The sequence below is a fragment of the Arvicanthis niloticus genome, chromosome 10 (assembly GCF_011762505.2).
Source record: "Arvicanthis niloticus isolate mArvNil1 chromosome 10, mArvNil1.pat.X, whole genome shotgun sequence".
NCBI classification, from domain to species: Eukaryota; Metazoa; Chordata; class Mammalia; order Rodentia; family Muridae; genus Arvicanthis; species Arvicanthis niloticus.
Genome location: NC_047667.1, coordinates 68,824,731 through 68,845,429, shown reverse-complemented (window position 1 = coordinate 68,845,429; position 20,699 = coordinate 68,824,731).

Genomic DNA, 20,699 nt, shown 5'->3' with positions numbered 1-20,699 from the left:
CGCTCTCTCTCTCTCTCTCTCTCTCTCTCTCTCTCTCTCTCTCTCTCTCTCTCTCTCTCTCTCTCCCTCTCAAGGCCAGCTCAGCAGCACCGCTACAACCAGGGCAACCTTAACTGTGCTGCAGGCATCATAAAGTACAAGGATCATTCTCCTGAGTGCCTGTGAGAGTTGGGAACAGTTCTCCAGAGTTTAACAGCCAGTAAGAGACAGAGCCAATTCTGCAAAAACCCTGGAAATCCACATGGTCTCTGGAAGCTACCCAGACCAAGGACATCACCATGATCTCTGTGGTAAATGAGCTAAGGACATTGACACTGATCCCTGAAGCTGCATAACCCATGGCCCCAGACATGGTCTTCAGTGTTAGTACAGACTGGAACTTCACCATGGCCTAGGGAGGTAGAGCTAGCTTCTCACAGCAAGCTATTCCTCTGAACTGCCGTGTGTCTGCAGTTTCATTTCTTTTCATAATGTTCAAGCTGCTGCACTTCTCTTTCTTTTCCAACTGTCCACCACATGCTAACACATTCTAATGGCTCCTGCTTCAGACTGGTCATGTAGCTGGTGTGCCTCTCTCTGTCATCTTCTGTGTGATGATTAGTGGGTATCTACATGTTTAAAGCTCTACCATGTGGCAGTGTTAGAAGGCGAGTCTGTAGAAATCTTCCCTATTTTGTGTTGCATTGCTTGGCAGTATGGTAGGTAGGACTCTCTGTATCTATAGCCCATAGGGTATAGGATGCAGGATGGTGTGTCAGGTATGTGGCTGTCTTTCTTGCTCCTGCCCTAGGGCATGGCCATAGAGAGGCCTCTGTCTTCATCTTCCAGCACTGCTGTAAAACATCCTTAATGAGGAGTAGCAGCTACACTTATTTGTGGATATAAATATAATATTAAAAATGTAGATAGGAATTATGATGGTGTAACAAAGTGGTGGTAGTTGGTTTTTTCCCTAAGGTCTGTGCTTTTACTAGTCCAGAGATGCTTGTTGAATTTCTAATATAAGACATGACTTCTTTCCTTCTGTCTGGAAAGAAGTACAATCAGACTGTTTTAAGTACAATCAGACTGTTGTTAGTTGCCACTGAAATGTGAGGGCCACTCATAGCACCTTTGTGAAAATCTTATCATGTTGGTAATTGTCATGGCTCATATATAGTTGAACTGGATAGGACTGTTTAATTGATCCCCTCCCTTGACAATTTAGGTAGTATTTTCTGGAACCATTGAATCTAAACCACAGGAAAGTGGCTTGTATAATCTACATTGAATCATCCCAGTCCTGTATGCTACGTGTGCAGTGTTTTTAGCAAAGGGGGATTCATACTTAAGGCCTGGGAGCAATTAAAGGGATGCATTAGTAACTTGTTTCACTTTAATAGTCACATAGACTACCTCAACAGAGGTTCCTAGTGCTGATATTTGGATTTGTGTTAGTCTATGTTTCATGTGGTTTATATTATAAGCCTGAGTGTCTCAACTTCATATTAGCTCATTTTTTCACCTTCTGAAAATTAGAGATAGGGCAAATTTAAATGCTACTTTTTGAAGTCCAAATGGATTTCAGAACAGACACCATTGAAATACTATTTCATTGTAGTTTTTCTTTTTCTTCTTCTTCTTTTTTTACTTTGAGTATTAGTAGATAAATATCTTTCTATTGTTTATTTTATTTATTTACATTTCAAATGTGGTCTCCCTTTCTGGTTTCTTCTCCGCAAACCCTCTATCCCATCCCTTTTGCCCTGCTTCTATGATGGTACCCCCCTACCCACATCACCTTACTGCCGAAGCATTCCCCTACTCTGGAGCATCAAACCTTCATAGGACCAAGGGCCTCCCCTCCCATTGATGTCATATAAGGCCATACTCTGCTACATATGCATGGGTCTTTTCATGTGTACTCTTCAAGAAGAAAGAAGACCAAAATTTGGATGTTTCAGTCCTACTTAAAAGGGGAACAAAATAGTCACAGGAGGTAGAGGGAGGTAGGGACCTGGGAGGGAAAGAGGAGCAGGAAGGGAAAAGAGGGGTACAGGATCAGGTGTGGAGGAGATGGTGGGGTGAGGAGTACAGAGGGTCAGGAAATTGAATGGAGGTGTATAGCAGTAGGGGATGAGGAACTGGAGGTAGCCACTAGAAATTTCTAGATGTCAGGGAAGCAAGAGTTTTCAGAACCCAATATGGATGACATTAGATGAAATACTCAACAAAGGGGAGATAAAACATGTAGAGACCATATGCAGAGGATAGGCACAGATCCTGGTTGAGGGATGGGGCTAATATTCCATCTCAAAAATATTAACTTAGAATTGTTCCTGTCTAAATGAAATGCAGGGACAAAGAGTGGACCAGATACTGAAGGAAAGGCCATCTAAAGACCACCCCACCCATCTGCAGATCCATCTATCTGCAGACACCAAACCCAAACAATATTGCTGATGACCAGAAGTGCTTGCTGACAGGAGCCTGCTATATCTACTGAGAGGCTTTACCACGGCCTGACCAATACAGATACAAATGCTTGAAAGCAACCATCAAAGTGAGCATGGGTACCCTAATGGAAGAGTTAGGAGGAGGACTGAAGTTGATGAAGAACAATGATATCAACTAACAGAACCCCTCATAGCTCCCAGGGACTAAACTATCAATCATTGCAGTTTTTCAAGGGAGTCGTTTCTCTTCCAGAATTGCATACTACCACAAAGTACATGTAGAATGATCCAGTTATAAAAGCACTGGTGCCTATACACAGGATGGATTGAAAGAGAGCAACTTGGATATATTAGAAGCACTTGGGAGTGCAGGAAATTCTGCTCAGTGTAGCATCAAGGTCAGATTCATTTTGGAACCAGGTCTTGACAAGAAGCCAACAACCGTAAAATCAGCTACCAGCAAAAAGATCACTCAAGGACAATTCTGAAAGAACTGAACCAAAAATGGTAAACATTGCGAAGTGACATTCAGAGTGATGACAGACTTCTGAAGAGGCAGAGCAGAAACTGTAAGCACACTGGAGAACAGAGGTCATCATCATCAGTTAATAACTGGCAATGTAGGTATTCTACTTGTGCCATGTTTTTAAGGAGGAAAGCATCAAGATCTTAAAATGCAAATACTATTCCTATAACATTCATCTGCTTATTATGATAATATAGAAGAGATGAGGAGGTCTTTATGTAAATGATAATAAATATGCATCATTTCTTTTAGTATTCTCAGTTATAAATAAAAGGATATACTATAGTAAGGTCAAAAAGCAAGTTTTTAGTACAAAAGTGATGGAATGCACAAAATATCCTCACTGGGGAATTAGCATCCATGCTATTTTTGAATAAAAAGGAAATATTAAGCAAAGCACATAGAGACAATATTGTAGTATATGCATCATCATTATAACTGCTTTTCACTAATATTGAAGTAGCTATAGATGTAAAATCAACGACTCAACAAGATGCAATGCATTTTTGGTATTGGGGTTTTTCCTTGGTACCATAAGATGTCTAGTTGGGCATTGCTCACAGTACTGGGGTTTTGTATGAGTTTTTAAAAGGCCTTTAGTTTTAGTTGTTCCTCCTGATATTCTGCCATTGACTATACCCTCTTTTCCCTTCCCAATTAATGTTCCTATTGTAGTCCCACCCTTTATCTTTTCCTAACATTGTGCTCTATTTCCCCTACTCTGAAAGAGCCCCTCTTCAGCACTAACCTCTATGGTTACTAGAATTAAAACAAATCTAAAGCAAAAATCTAATATCTAATAAAAGGAAAACAAATGGAATATTTGTGTTTTTGGCAAAAGCAAGGCCTTCAAAGTATTAGATATTCTACAACGTTTCAAAAACCCAAATTCAGGTATGTTTCATTTCAGGCTTTTCTTTTAACACATATTTGTACTTTAATTCAGCTGAAATACATAATCTTGACCACTAGGCCTCTCCTTAACAACAGATAAGCATCAGAAATTCAGTATTAGAAACCCATAATGATTGGGAAAGAGAATGTGCCATCTACAGAAATAATACTTTATTGTGTGTTTTTGTATATGCTTTATGTGTGTAAACATTTAACATTAAGATGTTCAGTAAAACCCAGTGAATCTAGGATAACTTATAGGATCTAATTCCTGATTCCGAGAAATGACCATCTTATGCAAGACACACCCAAAGTTGTCAATACATAGGTAGATGCGTACTACAACAAGCTAAAGTTGAGGAATGAATCTGCAATAAAAATTATTATTTCCATTAGATAATCAGATTGTCTGTGAATGAGAAAAAGATTGTATGATTGTAAAATTTCTAAGGTGACCTGAAAAACAGTGACTTCTGTTTCTCTCTGAATGTCCCTCTAATATGAATATATTTACATTAACCAAAGCACATAGAGAGAATACCTTCAGTGCCAGCTGATAAAGCTTTTAAACACCCAATCATGGCATTAAAATTATATAAAGTAGCAAAAGTTCAGAATAAATTATCAGAAACATATGTGTTAGAATAAACACACTTAAATTGACCATGTAAAACTTTTGTTAAATATGTGAATTCTAGATTTAGAAGATTCCTTCAAATATTGATAAAGGTGATGTCTAAACTGCATGCTTCCAATTGGGAAGTAGTTTGTACTCACAATTGTCAGCAGAAAATATATGATATGATGGTGTGTGTGTGTGTGTGTGTGCTTTGAAAATTTTATGTTTATATAATGTATTATGAATATCAAATCTATTCTTTTTATCCTTCCCTCCAACTTTTTCCATATTCCCACTCCACCCTTCCTCTGCAACTCATGTACTTCTGGAAAGGATGGAGAGGGTTTTATGAACTCTTACTTTTAGGAGAGAAAATTTATAGCTTCTGGGAGATTTTGTACAGGGATTTAGATACAGATAGGCTATCCATGCTACAGTATGCTTTTAGAAATTGCATTTATACAGGATTTATAGGTGGTAGAATATTACCTGCCACTTTAGCATGCTTTTGTGATTTATTGTAAATATCATTAGCTTCTATGAAAAAAAGCACTGGCAAGAACATACAAGTGTTAACTTTAAGAACAAATTTTAATCCATTTAGTGAAAAGAGAAGTATTGAAAAATATCTAGAAGAATATACACTGTGTTATTTTTGTGTTCTGTAAGTAATAGCCCATGTATCTTCTGTGCAATATTTCTTTTAAAATAGATTCATTATATTGTTACTAAATTGTTCTAATAGATAGGGAAACTATGTCTAGATACTAAGATGAAGGCATGTTATGCTGGAGAATATACTCAGAAGTCATCATCTTTATTTTTTCTAATTCTCATTCTAGTTTCTATGGTTGATGGTTGTTTATAAAAAGAAAAATAACATACTGGTGAGAAGCATTGCCTGTATTCTCACTAGTGTCCTTAAAACTAATAATTAGCCTTCCTGTGTTAATGAACAGCAATAAAACTTCAGGTTTATGTGTGATAATATACTAAAGAATATAATATTTGATTACTATAATATTTATTTTTCTGATAGTAATTCCTCAACAGTAAATTTTAATTGTTAAAACATAAAGAAAAATTTTGTGTGTGCTTGTTAAGTTTTCAGAATTGCAAGCTTTTTATTCAACTTTGAGAAAAAATGTATCTTATAAACCATACAGTTCATGATTAAATATAGCTATAATTATATATATTTGGATTTTAAATTAATGACATGATAAAAACATGAACATAGTAAATTATGTACTCACAATAACTATAATTCAAGCTTTCTGTACCTTAAATAATTACACAACAGATGGTTCTTCCTGAAGCAGAACAACACATATCATTCAGTTTAACTTTGAAGGAAATGAGGAGAGAATTCATAAAACTAAATTGGGGTAGTGATCTGATAAAATGGTTACGTTATTACAGTGATATATTGACTCCAACACAAGCATACACTTGTTTCACTCCTTGCACATATTTGGCTCATTTTTCTAGCAACCTTATAAATGACGATTTATATAAAGCTATCCTGACCATATTTACCATATCGGCAATAGGTGCTTGTGAAAATCAGATATTTTATTTCATTTTTTACCACAAATCTCAAAATAGAATCAAAGCTTGTTTAGATTACTGATGCATGAATTTATGAATCTTGTGACACTGACACATCTTTGTGTATGTGGGAATGACACACCATCTTAAACATTTCTAATGATATATATAATTCATATACCATAAATTCACCATTTACATTATACAATTCATAAGGGATAAGTAAGTCATTTTGAATCATTTGCTTTTCCTGTGTTAGACAGATGTCATCACTATCTTTTTCAATTTCATGTGAACACCAGTAACTATTTTTAGGTTCCTGCATCATCCAATTTCTCAATCCATTTGTTTAAATATGTATTTAAACAATGTATTTTCTCAATCCATTTGTTTAAATATGTATTTAAACAGTCATATACTTTAGGTATCTATATATTTACCTTTTGGGGAAAAGATACAATGCATACATTGTATCATATACTATTATAATTCTATTACTTTACTAATTTATGTGTATGTTCCTTTTGCCTTCATGTATACTCTTGGCACCATGGTTATGCAGAGCCCTTTGAAAACAGAAGCAAGGCACTAGATAACCTGGCATTAAGATTAGTGATGGTTGGACATCCATCTTGGTACTAAAGATTGGATCCAAATCCTTGGGAAGAATACCCAGGGCTTTTAACAGCTGAGGCATTACCCAGTCCCTCTGTTCTAATTTTACATTTCTATAGATTTTTATAAAATCTGTTTTATATACAGCCAGCAGTGGAGTTATTAGGTAATATTGTAAGTACACTTAAGATTTGCGAAATGTTTAATTGCTTCTCAAAGTCACCATGATGTTTCCGATTTCTATAAGCAGTTCCCAGGAATGTCAATTCTTGTAGATCTTTATTATCTTTGGTGTTACGTTAATTTCCAATTTAATTCTACCTAATGAATATACCTAAAGAAATACTTTGTATTTTATTAATGACCAATGTTATTATCATATTTTCACATGCTTGCTGTAGGTATATTTATATGTGTTGAGAGAGAGAAAGAGATAAGTAGATAGATAGTTAGTTAGATAGATAGATAGATAGATAGATAGATAGATAGATAGATAGAGAGTAAATTGGAGAGTAGTCCCTTCCAATGACTTTTCTGCTTTCTAAAATATATGAAAATTATGTTTAAAGAAGTTTCCAGGGAAAAATTTAGCAGTATGTACTTAGAGTTCTCCTGTGCTCTCTGCCATCACATATACATGATATCTTCACTATCAACTGAATACACCAGTCATATATGAATTGTATAATTGCTTGTAATATATTAACTTACATAGATAAAACATGTTCATAGTATTCTAATTTCCAGTACATGTACTTCAAGATTGGTTTCTATCATTTATGCCTTTGATTTTTAACAATATTTTGTAGCTTGTTAGGTCAATAGCTTGACATTTTTATGTTCAACAATATTACATTACCTGGCTGTACAATGGTTTATTTGTCCACTTACCAACTGCCAACCATCCTGAAGGCTTTAAAATTAGAATGATATAAACAAAGTGGTTATGAATATTCATATACCAAACTGTAAATATAAGTTTATATTTCATTTGGCCAAATATTAAAGTGTAAAACTGCTAGAGTTTGTAAGCATGGAATGCATTGGATAATGAAAATATTCTTTGGAAATATTTGATGTAAATGTCATTAACTATCTAGTACATTTTATTAAAAATGTGGTAAGAAAAAACTGTCTCATTTTGTGTTTTTGTTGCAAATTGGTAAAGCGTTTTCTAAAACTACTGTACCACATCCTATTCTCACCAGCACTGAGTAAGAGTTTCTCTTACTTGACAAACTTTTCTGCACATGATGAGGTCATTAGTTCATACTTTGACATTCTAGGGGTTGTGCAGCTGATTTTCATTTCTCCTTTTCTTTGAACTTGTCTACAGCATACATTGTAGAACATTTTCTCATACAATTACTTGGCATCTGCTTGCCTTTCCTGGTAAATTGTTTGTTCAGATCCTAGACCATGTTTTAATGTTGGTTAGTTCTTGTTCAATGTTACAAGTTCTTTGTATATTATGAATAAAGATCATGTGGTAAAGTACTAGATGTTGTTGGGGTTCATAGGCATCATAGCTGAGTTGGTTGCTATCCTCCTTTGAAAGTTTTCATGGAAACTTCTGGTATCAGCAAAGGTGGTGTTCAGAGAGGAGGATTCATGTCAATCCCAACATATAATTCTGGGTCCTGTGTCAGAGGTTCAGGGCATCTTCAGCAATAGGGACTTACTTTCTATCTCTCAGTGCAACCAAGGCAATAGCAATACCCTGGGTATTTGGGGAGCCTCTTGGAGAACCTAGAACAATAATTATAAAGTTGGCTTCTCATGTTTGCTGTTGGTATTTTTACTAGGTAGTCTTTGACTCTTGGAGGGAACAATGTTGGCCAAGATGAAAAACTTTTATTTGAAAATACACATATTTATACATAGACTTACATATAGTGTAGGAGTGTTTTAGGTAGTTAATAGTATGATTGTCTATGTTTTTTTATATATAGTAACTGTTGTTTTTACCCTCTACCCTCCTCTATTTATCTTTCTTTCTGCTCCATAATTTAGATTTCCTCACAATTTTCACCATTTCTTTGATATTATCATTTTTAATCTGCTATTTCCTTCCCTACTTCTCACCTTTACTCCAGCAAATATTCCTTTTAATTTCCTGGGTTCTGCAGTGACTCTAAGATATGGATTCACATTTGAAGATTTGGGACTGGGAACCTCTAATGAGAGAAAACATGACATATTTGTGACTTAGAATCTGTGTTACTTCATTTAATATGATCTTTCTAGTTCCATTTTTTGCTGGGAAAGTTCTTTATTCATTACAGCAGAATAATATTCCATATGTACTTCTTATTCAATATCCTATCATACACTGAAAGCAAATTAGGCTGCTTCCATTCCTTATTTATTATGAATAGAGTAACAATGAATATGGTTGAGCAAGCATTCATAGAGTAAGAAGTTAAGAATTTTTGGATATATAAAATAGACTCCTATAGCTGGACTATAGATAAATTGATATTTTTTTTTTAGCAAGTCAAGAGTTCTCTACACAGGTTTTCACAGTAGTTATACTAGTTTTCAAACCCACCAATAGTGAATTGAATGAAGGTCCCCTTCTCTCCACTTTTTTGTGTTTTATGTGTTGGCAGACATCTAGAGACAAGTTGGGGTACAGAAAGAATGTGGCCAATCTAGACTGGAGCATGTGATTTGGAACCTGGGATAAACCTGGCTGGTTAGGGAAAGGTACAGATATGGAAGATAAAGGAGACTCATTGAGTTAGATCCTGGAGAAAGAATTTTTGAGTTGTTTTGTTGATCTTTGACATTCTGATTGGGGTTATATAAAATATCAGATTTGTTTTGATTTGCATTCCCTTAATTGCTACAGATGACAAACATTTTAATATATATTCCTTAGCTAATTGTTTTGTTCTTTTGGGAGAAGGCTTTATATATCTTGGATTTTAATCCTTCCTCAGATGTAGAAACAGCAAAGATTTCCTCCCATTCTGTAGACTTTCTATTCATCCACTTAATTGTTACTTTTGCTGTAGAAAACTATTTTAATTATATGAAATACAACTTGTTAATAGTTAGACTAAAATTTTAATGAAATGAAACCATATTCAGAAAGTTCTTTCCTATACCTACACAATGTGAAGTACTGATTATGCTTTCTTCTAGAAGTTTCAGTGTTTCAGCTTTCATGTTTAGGTTTTTGATTCATTTGGAATTAGTTTTTATGAAAGGTAAAAGATACAGTCTAGTTCTATTCTTCTGTTGTGTACAAGTATTTTTTCAACCTTACTTATTAAAGATGATTTCTTTTCTTTTTTTTTGATAAGAGTTATGTAGTTTAATCCCTCCAGGTGATATAAAGTACTGAAAAGAAATACAAATGCATTCAAAGTAGAGTATTCATCTTAAGTGCATATTTCTTTATAAAGATATTCTGGGGCTTTTATTATTATTATTATTATTATTATTATTATTATTATTATTATTATTATTATTTTACTGGATATTTTATTTATATTTCAGATGCTATCCCCTTTCCCCATCCCCCCCAGAAAACCCCTATCCCATGCCCCCTTTTTCTTTTTGCTTTTCTACACTTTTTAAAAATGTTAATCGAAGGCTTTATAAGTTTGGCAATGCTCAATCAGGAGTGTAACCTAATACCCAGCCTAGATATATCAACTATCTTTGACTGGTGAAGACACATGAAAAACTGCCTCACTAAGGCAGCACATATACTAAAATTGGAACGATGATTTCTTTTCTACAGATTTTGTTTTTGACATTGTCAGACATTAGATGGTTGTTAATTTATGTACTAAAGTTCAAGTGTTTGGTTTTCTTCTATTGATCTATGTGCTTATTTCTTTGCAGGAAAATAATTTATGTTTTGTAAATATGGCTTTGTGTATCTTAAGATGTGAAATGGTAATCAGTCCAACATTACTCTTTTTGTATATGATGGTTTTGATTATCCTAAGGTTTCATTTACATTTTGGATTTTTTTTTCTTTTCTGTGAATACCAGCATGAGGATTTTGATTAAAGTTAAATTGAATTTGCAGTAACTTTTGGCAAAGTGGTCTTTTTCCACAATGTTAAACCTATCAATCCATGATCACAGGATATTATTTAATTTATCTCTTTCTTCAGAAGCCTGAAGTTTTAATTGTACAGGTCTTTTACTTCCTTAGTTAGGTCTTTTATGAGTTTGATTTTTGTTTGTTTGTTTATTTGTTTATTTACCTTTTTGTTTCATTAAGGCTATTAGGAATAAGAGTGTGTTCATTATCTCTGTCCACATGCTTGTTATTTAGATACTGCATTGTGCAAGATAATTTTGTACCCTGCCACATTGTTGAAGTTGTTGATAATTTCTAAACACTTTCTGCTACAAATTTTTGGAATTTCTAATGTATAGTTTTAAGTCATCTGAATATTGATAGTTTTGAGTCCTTTTTCTCTTTATATTCTTTTAAATTTTTTTTCAGCTAGTATTTTGAGCACTATATAGAAAAGAAATGAAGACAGTGGATATTCCTGTCTAAATTTGACTTAAGTGGGATTGAAGCAAGCTTTCTCCACTTAGGGTTATTTGTTGTGGATTTTTCATATACACTTTTTATTATTTTGATGTATGTTCCCACTATTTCTACATTCTGTAGATCTTTTATCATTAAGTCATAGGTCTTACCAATGACATTTTTATGCATCCATTGATATATGTATGAAGTTTTATTATTGTTATTGTTACTGTTATTATGTGTTTTGGTCTTTAAGCCTATTTATGTGGTTTATTTCATGGATTTGTATATGTTAAATTCTCCCTGCATTTCAGGGGTAAAGCCAATTTGTTCATAATGGAGAATTTTTGTGATGTATTTATGTATGCTGTTTGCAAGAATTTTGTTAGGTTTGGGTCTAATATGAACAGAGCAGGTCAGGGCAGAAGAAAATCTACTCATATGGGTTAAGCCCAGAGGGTAGAAATGGCTTGGGTGGAATACAGTCAGGTGGACAGACGGTATTGTATTTGAAGTACAGGATATGTCTACTAGCCCAATCCTGGAGTGTGGGATTTCAAATGTCTGGGTGGAAATTCTGGATGTGGCATCAGCAGATTTGTTTAAGAGATGATAGGGAGGTGCCGCACTGAGGCCTAGAGATTTCTCTTGGCACAGGCAAGGAAGGTTAGGCACTAGATATGACACCTGAACTAAAATATTATTAGTTATATTATTAGTTGGGGTAGGTCTGTGTATGGGGAGAGTCAGGAAACTCACAGGGACAGACTTTGTAGAAGGATGTGGGAGAGCTTGCTTGGTGGAGATGTTGGATATTACATAGAAGGAACCTGTGTTTTGTGGGATAGGTGCTAGCAGACACTGAAAAATAGTAGTGGTACAGAGTACAGCCAAACTATGCTGGAGCATGTGATTTGGAACCTAGACTAGACATAATTGGTTAGGGAGAAGTATCATATGGAAACTAGGGGAGACTCATTGAGTTAGATCCTAGAGAAAGAAGCAGGAGGTTTACCTAGTTAGAGAGGTTGAATGCAGCACAAAAGGGAATTTTGAGTGGTAGCAGGTAGGGAAGATCCTACTAGAAGCCTACAGGTTAGTTGTAGCACAGGCAGAATTGGTTACAATATGCCTGGCCGCTGGTTGTGGGAACTGGGCTATGTCTGCCACGTTTATGAGAAGGCCTGGATGGGTAGGGTCAGTGAGACTCATTGGAATAGACCTGGAAAAATTAAATTTTTTTCAAATTTACTCTATTTTCTTTATTACCTTACAACTACAGAAAAATACTATAATTTACTCAGTACATTCATGTATTTATTATTGACTCAAAAGAAGGTAATAGTGATTTATTGTCATTAAATCTGTAATTTTATATTAAAGATAAAATTAAAAACATAGATTTTTTCCCCCACTGGGGGTACATATTTTGACTCAAAGTATGTAATATATTTTCTTCTATATTTTGATACTTAAATTATTTTGCAATATACAACACAGAAGCATAATTTCTTAGTACAATTTTTTTTAATATTTTTCCTTTGGTGATTTCTTAGTAGATAACTTTGCAATCTCTAAATCAGTCATTGACAATTGACACAACATTTAATATTCTCCCAAATCTCTGCCTCAGAAATCATTAGGAAAATATAATTTAGATTAACAACAACAATGTTTATTTTAATTTTCTCATCAGAACTCTGCTTAAATTAGTTCTTCAAAAAGGGATAACTCTGAAATATTTAAATGTATTTTATTTTATGCCTTTAATACAAGCATTAGAAACATGAGCAAGTGAATCTGAGCTCGATGTCTTTATACTGTTTTTCTGATTGGAAATTGTCTACAGCAATAGTGATACATTTAAAAAACTCACTGCATTTTTTAATGGACCTATGACTATGTAGCATTTGAATCTGTGGTTGATTGGAAATGCACTCAACTATTTTTCTCTTGAATATTCTCAAAAGAGATAAGGAACTTGTAGGGAGCCGACAGAAGGCGGCTATCATCCTTGCAGCCATCTTGAGCCATATACCCTGACAAGAGACTTGATTACAACAGCCTACAACAGCTGAGGACACTCTGATAACATCTTATCTTAGATACCCAGGATCTTCCCTTGGGTGTGTGAGACTTAAAGGTGTGTGACTTAAAGGTGTGACTTAGAGATCAGATTTAGAGACAAGACCTAAGAGCATGACTTAAAGATGTGACTTAAAGTCCTGGCTTAGAAGTGAGACATATAAAAGTCAAGAGGAAGACAGAAGAATTTATTATTAGGTATTAGGCACTTGGCACTTGGAGGAAGAACTCGGCATTAGACACTTGTACTCAAGGGGCACTTGGAAGGGAGCTTGGAAAGAAGCTTGGAACTTGGAGGCACTAGGGACTAGGAACTAGGGACTAGGAACTTGAGACTTGGAACTTGGACTAGGAACTAGTGACTTGGAGAGAAGAAGAGAGACTGAAGAATAAACGGGATTGGATCACACTCTGTCTGGTCTTCATTCTTCGAGTCTGTCCTGACTCTCTCTGTTTCTGAACCCTGACCCAACCGAGGACTGGAGCAGCTTGGGGCAGTGCAAGCTCTAACAACTTAGCCACCAAGGCTTTTGGCAGTGTGGGTTCCAACATTGATAGAGCGGTCCGCAACATTTTGGCCCCCAAACGTGGGCCAGAGCGGCTCAGTTCTCAACATATTTGGTGCCCAGCATGGGACAGCTCGGGCTACAACAGAAACTAACAACTTTAAATATGCTTGTAGATGCTTATCTTTCAATAAATCATTGAAAAATCAGTAAGTTTATAATTCAATCAAGTGTTACATGATGCTCAAACTTTTAAAAGTAGTACTAAGATTACATTTAAACTCTGGCTACCTGAGCTCACATATTTTTCTTTATCATATTTTGAGTTTTTTTATTTAAATTCATTTTATTTACTTTTCATTAATATTAAAACATTTTTGCAGTTGTTTCTAATTTAAGCACTGTAACATCACATAAGGCTGTAGTGAGGACAGAACTAAACAAAGAAATTTCTAGACTTGCTGGAGCAGAGACTTTTGTTGATTTCTGACTGAAACTCATGTGAAGAGACCCTACAACCAATGCAGTTTATACTTCCCAACTTTTCTGCAGTGCCTTAGAGTTCCATTTCTCATGCGTCTAAGATATCTTTAGAAGGTTCCTCTTTTATTACTTTAGTTTTATTTGACAATATCTCTTACCTTGAAAAGACAGCTGTTACTCTGACTAGAGATGTTTACCTCTCACAGTTATTAGAATGTTAGAACTGTTCCTTCTAATTTTACAGCTTTCAGACACAATTAGTAAGTACCAGGCAAATGTAAAAACTCTGAGATAAAAGGATAATAGTTTCTACAACCTAAAGCCTTCAGACAAAAATCTGGGTGACTAATTTCTCTGCTAAGTTCACAATAGCTTAATTCTAGTGTTGAGCAAACATCATATCACTTCTTTCTCTGGTGTGTACTCCTTTGTATGTTTGTTTTTATATATTCCTTGGGGAAATATCTCAATAATTTATTTTTAAATTTTGGTATTTCTTACATAATTTACTTTGGAACTTGAGATCAAAGAACATAAACTATGAGTATTTAGAATGACTTTTGCCCACCTTTTAAAGCCACGGCCAATGGATTTACACAGATTTTACTTTCGAAAACCATATAGCAGATTTTCTCAGCCTTGTATTGTTCCCTCTACCCATATTTATTAAATGGTTTTTTCTCCCTCAGCGCCTCTTAAAACCATGCTCCTTATCACCACTGTACACAGAGGACAAGTAATAAATGCTCATTTAAAAAAAACAAATAGTTGAAATTTCCCCCAGAAAATGTTCAATATTTATTTCTTCCAAAATATTTCTACTCGGAAGAAGTAATAATAACATTGTTAATGAGACGTGTGATATTAATAGTTAATCACTACCACTGTTGTATACATTTTGCTGTCTAACCATCCAAATACTTTTCAGGAAGAAGAACTTTTCCTTTTGTGACTGTTTCACAGTTTTTAAAGATTTCCTTATTTATTGTTTAAATGAGTGTTTCTCTGTGTGCCTGAATGAAGGTATGTGCATCATATACAAGTAAGAATCCACAAAGGCCAGGAGGGGATGTCTGATTCCTTTGAATTGAAGGGGAAGACCTTTATAGACATATGTGTATGAAAGTGGCGGGAACCAAACCTGAGTCCTTTGCACAAGCAGTAATTGTTCTTTAAGGGCTGTATCATCTCTTCATCTCCCAGTGCAAATTATTTTCTCATAGAGTTAAGAAATAGAATATATGTTCATGTAGTTTTTCATATATATATATATATATATATATATATATATATATATCAATAAGAGGTAATATTTGGTAGGCTGTAAAACTTTATTGGCCAACAACTCAAAAGCCAGTAACTCATTCCTGGTACTGGGATTTTTATTTACTAATATGTGGTGCCTAGGGATTATTGTCTACTTGTTATAGAATAACTCCATTTTAACATTTTGGCAAAAATGAAATAAGTAGGAAAAACGATGGAAACAGAAATACAAGACTAAGGTTAAAAACCAACAATCTGTGACTGTTTTCACATGAAAGACATTTAACTACAAAATGTGAATTTCCATTTGCACATGTTTTACAAATTTTACTGGTTAGATATTAAGTACAGATTCAATGTAAAAAACAAAAAGCTAAGAAATGAACCCACATATGAAAACTAAAAATAAATAAAATGAAAGAAAATATGACTCAAACAATGGCACATGGACAATTATTTACAATAGAAGGAAAGCAAAAAAAAAAAATACCTCTGCACATCACGTCTTCCTCACAGTTGTTTTTGAATTAGGTTATAAACATATAAAGCAAGGGAGATTTGTACCAGCCTTAGGCTAATACAAAGAAAAACTCCCAGGGGATAGGAGTTTCAAGAAAAAATGTGAAATGAATTATGATCAATTTGATTGCAAAATATTTAAAAATTTATTTTTTGTTAATTAAAATTTACTGGAACCATAAATGAGTGAAAAAAAAACACCAAACTTTAGTGCATAGTTAAAGTCCTTGTGATTGAGAAAACAGATTCTAAATATTTATATCATCTAAATCTGTATCTGTATCAATATCTGTATCTGTATCTATCAACTCTCTATCTCTAGATAGATTATAGATATAGCTGCAGCTATAGATGATATAGATATAGATGATATAGATATAGATACAGATGATATAGACATAGATGATATAGATACAGATGATATATAGGTAGATAGATATAGATGATATTAATATAGACATAGATATAGATATACATGATATAGATATACATGATATAGATATAGATGGTACAGATATACATGATATAGATAAAGATGATATAGATATATATGATATAGACATAGATATAGATATATACTGGCTTTTGTTTAAAATATTTGTTGAATTCCTGAAGCATAGAAATGAAAAATAAATGTACAATCAACAAACATACACTATCCTATTTTCAACAGGAATTGAGAAAAAAAGGAGGACAGAGAGGGAAAAATAAAATGGAATCAGAACATTATGACCAATGACCCACAGAAGAGGTGATGATCATCGTCTAGTTAAGATGTGCTGATGCTTTTAAGAGAAAAACATACTTTATTATTTATGTGTTCCCTAAGAACAGTGTAAATGTACTCTATTATCTTACATTTCTAATACAGAAAGAAATTCTAAGATATGTAGGGCATGTATCAAGCACGTAAATTAGAAGCATAGTTGGACTCTGGCTGTGACTAGCACCTGTAAATTTAATCCCTACTGCACAGCTCTACCATCTGCATTCCATTTGCCTTTTTATTAATGCATTTTCTATGCTGCCTTTGTCTAAAACTTACTTATTTGATTCTTAAAATACATGCTTGAATTTTTTGGTTCACACAATATATGTATACATGTAATACATGTAACTGTAATACAGATACACACTATCTCTCTGTCTCTCTGTCTCTGTCTCTGTCTCTCTCTCTCTCTCTCTCTCTTTCTCTAACTTTCCTTGAGACTGGCAATAACTACTAAAATTCTGCTTTGTTTTCAATTCTGGGTCTCAGATGTAGTGCCCCATGAGTGCTAAATATTCTTCCTCAAGACTATTCTAATCTCAATCATTGTCTATTTTTCATAAACAACAGATGATTAAAATCTATTAACTTTCAGAATCATTAGCTTTCATGATAGCTTTCATTTCCAGCCCTAGTTGTCTGGAAAAAGCAATAGATACAGATTGGTGGATTCCTATGTAGAGTTAGATGCTTCCAGGGAATGTAGCATCTAGGTTAGTCCTTGATGGCAGAGAATTGATGGTCAAAGGACAGTACGAAGGTACATGCCACTGGTGGACAAATGGAAACAAACTTTCAGGAGAAAAGACATTGAAAAAAATGAACAATGAAACTAGAGAAGCATTTTCCAAAGATTCTTGTGTTTTGAGTTAAAATAAAATTGTTACATTTATACCTTTTATTGTTAATTTTAACCATTACTCAAACCCCCCAAGTAACCACTACACTAAATCCATGTCAGGAAGCGCCTCTTGACCAGAGCAACAATGTTGGGTTGGTGTCTCCAGACATGATGGATCACCAGGTGGGGCAGTCGCCCTGGTTAGCCCTTCCTTCAGTCTCTGTTCCATGTTTTGTTCTTGGTCTTCCTTTGGACAGGAACATTTCTGGGTTAAAAACTCTGAGACGAGAGTGGGGAGCCCCATCCCTCTACCAGGGAACATGCTTAAGTACTGGAAGTGGTCTCAACAGGTTCTATCTCCCCATTCTCTTCACATTTCAGCTAAAGTCATCCCAGTTGAGTCCTGGGAGCCTCACATTTCTCTGGTGTCAGAGACCCTCCAGTGGCTATCCTCAGTTTTCATCTCCCTCCCCCCGCCCTGCATATTTTTGTTTGACCTTCTGTACCTCTCTCACATTGCCGAGTGGAATTCAGAAAGTCTATTGAAGAAGTTAAATCTGACTTCTAATTCCATGTCTCTCTGTTCACTCTCAAGGAAATCTGTAGAAAGATTAATTTTTCTAATTAGAGAAACTGCAAATACATCTCTTAATTCTTATTTAAAATCAAAACTTTAAGAAACCTAATGTAATCCCATATCAAGCTTCTCAGGCAAAATATTTCTCACTTTGAGGAATAATATATTTCTTTTGACATAAAGATTATTTTGTTTTTAAAAATGCCATTAGGAAAACAAAAATCCATTTGTTACTCATTTTCTTGATTTTCATTCAATCTCAGTTCCCTTGTTTGTCAACAACAAACAGCATTCATTCCAAACATTTATCTATCATTTAATCTTCCTGCTTTCTTCCTAACTTGATTCATTTGCCAGTAACCTGGGGAAGCTCAGATAACCTGCTGTAGGTTTCCCATTCTGTTTTATCTTGTCGTGGTTAGGTATGAGCATGTGTCCTGAGCATATCCCTCAGAACAGTGTTTGTCACATCAGTTTTTAAATTGAAGGAAGACAAAAAATATTGAGTGGTTTTTTGTTTCCTATACAGTGATACTTTTATATATATTAGTATTCTTTCATGTGGTGGATATAATTACCAACTTACATATTTTTCTCTGTATGTGCCATTATATAACTCATATAAAAGACATTTATGAACTGTAAGCCACTGTATTTTATCATGAGCTTTGGGAAATGGGCAGCCTTTTTTTAGATTAGCTATTTATTTGAAGCATGGATTCATTTCCCAGAGAGGTCAGAAAGCCCTAGAGAGAGAACTGTAACCATGGGTACTAGCTGATGATACTGACGTCAGTAGTGAAGTCTACTGCTTCAGAGTCCTATGAAGTGTATCACATCCGTGTCACCCTTCAGGCTGAGCCATACTATTGCATCCACTAGACACCCATAGATCAATTTTCTCCATCAACTGTCTATTTATTTCTCTTTGACTATGTTACAGGGGACTGATAGAATACTGAAATTATTGAAAATTTCATGTAGATAATTCTTCCCAAAGACTTTAGTTTACACTAGTAAAGGAATTAGTAAAAATTTATATCTTCTGAAAGTTAGATGATAGACATGACATTAAAATTCATAGTGCTGAGCATGGGGACACCGATAAAGGAATTAGAGAAAAGACTGAACAATCAGAAGGAGTTTGCAACCTCACGAGAAGTACAACAATATCAACCAACCAGAACCCCTCAGAGCTCCCAGGGACTAAACCACCAACCAAAGAGTACACATGGTGGGACCCATGGCTCAGCATTGTCCGACATCAATAGGAGGATAGGCCCTTCATCCTGTGAAAGCTCAATGCCCCAGTGTAAGGGAATGCCAGGGCACGGAGGTAGGAGTGGGCGGGTGGGAGGGGGAGCATCCTCATAGAAGCAGGGGAAAGGGATATGGGATAGGAAGTTTCTGGAGGGAAAACCGTAAAGGAGATAACATTTGAAATATAAATACATATACTATCCAATAAAAAAATCCATAGTGCTGCCATCCCTTCCTTTCTTATTGCCCATTTTTTTGTTCTACCTCAATTAGAATATTTTTTCAGATCCTGTATTTCTAGTACTAGCTATGGATATAAAATGTAAAATAAATGAAACTTTTTGAACTAAAATGTTATACTCTATAAGGACAAATAAATTACTAGGTAATTACATGTTAAAAATAAATCACAATTAGATCTCTGGAGTCCCATATGAAGATGTTGTCTAAGAAACAATCCCTTAATCCCTTAGGCCTTTTGCTTATTTATAAAGTAATTTTATATATATGGATATGTATGTAACTGAGTTACTCTGACAGAAATTGCCCTTTCTTTTTATTATTACCTGTTCATAGTATAAATTTATGTTACAATTTTATGTCCATGTTTTCAGTTCTTTATTTCTTAAACCATCTCAACATTTTATTGTTGTCAGGGAAAAAATATCCACTCTTTTGTCTATTACACCTGGATATTGTCCTATAAATTTGCTATACTTTATAAGTAGAAGTGTGTTGACTTTAATATATCTTGAGTTTTAGGAGACAAGTGTTTTATTACTACTGGCACAGAGAAAAAAGTCTATATGAAGGTGATGAATTATTTGCTATTGTGCTCATATTATCTGGTAGGATCTTATAGAATTACATTTACACATTTTGCACAGCAACTGAAGACAGAAGATTCATTGCTTTTGTTGTTGTTGTTGTTGTGTCATTTTGTATAATTCATTTTGATCCTAAAATATAATTAAATGACTCCAAAGTTTCATTGCTCCTTGTGGTATTTATAACTGTGTTCATCTAACTATGCTTGTTAACTTTATTTTCTGTCATACTTAGTGAAGGGATAAATGACAGAACAGAATTGAAAAACTCTCCCAATGTTTATTCCCATTTTATATACTCCAGTAACCATGATGTCAATTACATTTTTTTGAAAATATGTCAGATGGACCAATATGTTATTTTATTATGGAGTACAATGCCCAGCTCTCCTTAGGATCTATATTATAAGAGCTAAAGA